The sequence below is a fragment of the Nyctereutes procyonoides genome, unplaced genomic scaffold, assembly GCF_905146905.1.
Source record: "Nyctereutes procyonoides isolate TBG_1078 unplaced genomic scaffold, NYPRO_anot_genome, whole genome shotgun sequence".
Lineage (NCBI taxonomy): Eukaryota > Metazoa > Chordata > Mammalia > Carnivora > Canidae > Nyctereutes > Nyctereutes procyonoides.
Window position 1 is genome coordinate 67,815,547 of NW_026575142.1, and position 5,052 is coordinate 67,820,598.

Below are 5,052 nucleotides of genomic sequence, written 5' to 3' on the forward strand. Positions count from 1 at the left end.
AACTGGACTCCCCCAGTTCAACCCTGTGTTTTTCAAGGGTCAACTGACTTGAATCTGCTGCAGGCTTCCTGCGAACCTGTGGTCAAAAGCCAGTATCATGAGCAAAGCACAGCAGAAGAATGAAGGGAAGCTGGATCCTCAGTGGCGGCAGGGAGCCGCGGCCTCAGTCAGGACTGCGATCACCCTACCTCAGGCTTTTTACCTTATTGGTGCCAATTGAATTGATCTTCTGTTAAATGCTGCTGTAACCACCCCAACTGAAACACTCACTAATAAGTTGCCTTGGGCAGACTGTGTCTGGGTTCCTGCACTTGTCTGGACAGGTTACGGAGAAACAGCATGGTGCTTGTACTGTATTGATCTCTCTGAGATGATATGTATAGTATGCACTGGGAAATGACTTTATGGGAACTACGACCACAGTGTGGCTACGGAAATATTTTTAAATGTTAGGCAAGCCTAATGAGCAAGCCAGGGTGTTTTACACTTCTAGGACAAATTCTAATTTGTGTATAATTTAGAGTAGAGGCTATTACATTGAGCACTTTAACATTTACACCAGGAATTACATTAAAATGATTAGGTCTGCTAATAAGTTTAGAAAAGTTACTATGAGGGGGCAGCTGGGTGGCTCAGCTGGTTAAGTGTCCCACTCTTGATTTTGGCTCAGGTCATGGCCTCAGGGTTCTCAGGGTTGTGAGATTGAGCCTTCCCCCATGACCTCACCTCAAGGCGGTGGGGAATCTGCTGGAGATTCTCTCTCTCTTTCTGGCTCTGCTGTCGCACCCCCCTGTCGCTTGCATTCTCTCTCTCTAGTCTCTCTCAAAATAAATGAATAAAATATATTTTTTTAAAGTTACTATGAGGGACCCCTAGGTGACTCAGCAGTTTAGCGCCTGCCTTCGGCCCAGGGCATGATCCCCGGGTCCTGGGATGGAGTCCCACGTCGGGCTCCCTGCATGGAACCTGCTTCTCCCTCTGCCTGTGTCTCTGCTTCTCTCTCTCTCTGTATCTCTCATGAATAAATAAAGAAAATATTTTAAAAAAATAAATAAAAGTACTATGAGATAATTTGAGCTTTTGTCATTATTTCATTCAGATATTTCAGGTAATTTATTGTTCTTTTATTTAGCGTTTTTTAACTCTCAAAGTAAAATATGAGAACCAGTTTTAGATAAAGCCCTTTTGCTCTTACTGTCCTACCTTCACCAGCACAAGATATTTTATCTGTTTAAAAACCTCTTCTCCAGTGTCGTATCTGTGAAATTCTTGTTTTATTCTCTTTGTTTGAACAAAGAGAACTCAGCATAAAAGCAATCAAAACGAGGTTGTCATACCAGAGGCTTTCTTGACTTTAACTTCATTTTTCAAAAAGAAGCTTCTTGAATGCTTAGAACTTGCCAGGTGGGGTCTCAGCATTCACTCGCATTAAGCATTTCCTTACAGCGTCCCTGCAAGGTGGGTGGTATCGTCTGAGACACAGGGAGAGGCTCCGACATGACTCCTGAAGCCTGGCATCCCGGTCCCCTTCACTGCTGTTTGATCCAAAGACAGAAATGAACGTCATTTATTCTCTCCCACTTTCAAAGCTCTTTGGGCTTTGAGGAAAATAAGGGAACCTCGCCATCTGGTGGCTGCTTCTGGAGTGTGACAATAAGGTGACCCCTTCCTGCTCCCAAGGCCACCCCCCTTGCTACTCAAACCCGTCAAGGCACCTCTCAAGCAACTGAGCTGGCCTCTCCTGAAGGGTCCTTGTCTTTAGAAAAACCCTGCCCTCTGCCCAGATCCATCCTAAGAAGAGCTGAAGTAGCAGTTTTCTTCCTGCGAGGAGGCTTCATGGGACAGGGTCCAGCAATGATGCCAGAACACACCTGCCCCCGATCCTGTTTCATTTTCAAAAAGATGGAATATTCAGGGTTCATCCAGTCTGGGAAGGGATTCACAGTTGGCCAGAAAATTATGTTAAAACAGTGTCTTCAGAGTTGCCTCCAGTATTTTGGGCTTCATTTCTATGTCAGAGAAAGGAACCCATGAGCATCCCTTATTATAAATGAGTCATGGCATTAAAATGTCACATGTACGTTGAATAGTTGAATTTCCAACCCAAATGATGATCTGGGCACATTGTTTTCTTACATATTTGATTCATAAAGCACAGCCTTTGAAATTTGGACTTCTCAACTCTAGATAGGTTCTGTTCATGATTTTCAATTACCTGTCAGATGTGTGCCCAGCCAGCTATCTCAGGATCCCTTGGGAAAATTAAAATGCAAATATAAAACCATCCTCGGGGACTTTCTCCAAAGATTCTGATTCAGGAGGTCTGTAGGGAAGCTCAGGCACCTGCATTTTTAGATGCTCTCCAGGAGTTACTGAAGAACCGTGAGCTTAAGGAACCACAGTTCCTCCACCACCTTTGCTGACCATGATAATGAATATCAGTGGAAAACACACAAGTTAGATACTGTTTTCATTCATCAGGTCAGCAAACCAGAAAAGTTGTTACATTATCCCCTTCTAATGATGCTATGGGAAATAGGGCATTCTCATTCCCTGCTGCCAAGAGTGTGAGCTGTGGCCAAAGTTTAAGAAAGTAACCAGACATTATTTTTAACATCTGAAATGTTAAATTGGTCTAGCAATCCCAGTTCAGGATCCAGAACATAAGCATCAAGGCCAAAAACATTTCTTGTATCATTATTTGTAGTGACAAACTGGGAACAAGCTAATGGTGGAATAAGGAATCAGGACTTAGTCATTCAGTGAGGTATTAGGCAGTAGCTTTCAAGAAATCAATAAGAGGGGAGCCTGGGTGGCTCAGTCAGCCCAAGTATCTGCCTTGGGCTCAGGTCATGATCCCGGGGTCCTGGGATCGAGCCCCATGTCTGGCTCCCTGCTCAGTGGGGAGTCTGCTTCTCTGTCTCCCTCTGCAGCTCTCTGCGTGTCAAATAAATAAAATCTTTTTTAAAAAAGTAATTATACTTGAATATTGGAAAGGGGTCTAGATACTATTAAATCAAAAAGTTGCTGAGTTTTACACACACACACACACACACACTCCCATTCCCTCCCTTTGCCCTAGAATTTTTCTCAGTCTTTTTTTTTTGTTTGTTTATTTTTTTTATTTTATTTTATAAATTAATTTTTATTGGTGTTCAATTTACCAACATACAGAATAACACCCAGTGCTCATCCCGTCAAGTGTACCCCTCAGTGCCCGTCACCCATTCACCCCCACCCCCCGCCCTCCTCCCCCTCCACCACCCCTAGTTCATTTCCCAGAGTTAGAAGTCTTTATGTTCTGTCTCCCTTTCTGATATTTCTCACACATTTCTTCTCCCTTCCCTTATATTCCCTTTCACTATTATTCATATTCCCCAAATGAATGAGAACATACACTGTTTGTCCTTCTCCGGTTACTATGGCCAAGTTCAAAAAGGGTGTTGCCTGAGTTCTCCTCTGGGATTTTGATGGAATCTTGTCTCACATTTAGATCTTTCATCTATTTTGAGTTTATCTTTGTGTATGGTGCAAGAGAGTGGTCCAGTTTCATTATTCTGCATGTGGATGTCCAATTTTCCCAGCACCATTTATTGAAGAGAGTGTCTTTCTTCCAGTGGATCGTCTTTCCTCCTTTATCGTATATTAGTTGACCATAAAGTTCAGGGTCCACTTCTGGGTTCTCTGTTCTGTTCCATTGATCTATATGTCTGTTTTTGTGCCAGTACCACACTGTCTTGATGATCACAGCTTTGTAGTACAACCTGAAATCTGGCATTGTGATGCCCCCAGATATGGTTTTCTTTTTTTAAAATTCCCCTGGCTGTTTGGGGTCTTTTCTGATTCCACACAAATCTTAAAATAATTTGTTCTAAGTCTCTGAAGAAAGTCCATGGTATTTTGATAGGGATTGCATTATACGTGTAAATTGCCCTGGGTAACATTGACATTTTCACAATATTAATTCTGCCAATCCATGAGCATGGAATATTTTTCCATCTCTTTGTGTCTTCCTCAATTTCTTTCAGAAGTGTTCTATAGTTTTTAGGGTATATTTTGAGAACCATTTGAATGGTAAATGGTTCTCCAACCTTTTATTTTCAGGTTGTAGGTGTCCTTCTGTCTAAAATGAGTCTCTTGTAGACAGCAAATAGATGGGTCCTGCTTTTTTATCCAGTCTGAAACCCTGCGCCTTTTGATGGGGTCATTAAGCCCATTCACGTTCAGAGTTACTATTGACAGATATGAGTTTAGTGTCATCATGATATCTATTTAGTCCTTGTTTTTGTGGATTGTTCCACTGAACTTCTTCTTAAAGGGGAGTTTTAAGAGTCCCCCTTAAAATTTCTTGCAGAGCTGGTTTGGAGGTCACATATTCTTTCAGTTCCTGCCTGTCTTGGAAGCTCTTTATCTCTCCTTCCATTTTGAATGAGAGCCTTGCTGGATAAAGTATTCTTGGTTGCATGTTCTTCTCATTTAGGACCCTGAATATATCCTGCCAGCCCTTTCTGGCCTGCCAGGTCTCTGTGGAGAGGTCTGCTGTTACCCTAATATTCCTCCCCATGAAAGTCAGGAACTTCTTGTCTCTTGCTGCTTTAAGGATCTTCTCTTTATCTTTGGAATTTGCAAGCTTCACTATTAGATGTCGAGGTGTTGAACGGTTTTTATTGATTTTAGGGGGGGATCTCTCTATTTCCTGGATCTGAATGCCTGTTTCCCTTCCCAGATTGGGAAAGTTTTCAGCTAGGATTTGTTCAAATACATATTCTGGCCCTCTGGCCCTTTCGGCGCCCTCGGGAACCCCAATTAAACGTAGGTTTTTCTTCCTTAGAGTGTCATTTATTTGCCTTAATCTGTCTTCATGGTCCCTTAATTGATTGTCTCTTTTTTCCTCAGTTTCCCTCTTTGCCCTCAACTTGTCTTCTATGTCACTCACTCGTTCTTCCACCTCGTTAACCCTCGTCGTTAGGACTTCTAGTTTGGATTGCATCTCATTCAGTTGATTTTTAATTTCTGCCTGATTGGATCTAAATTCTGCAGTCATGAAGTCTC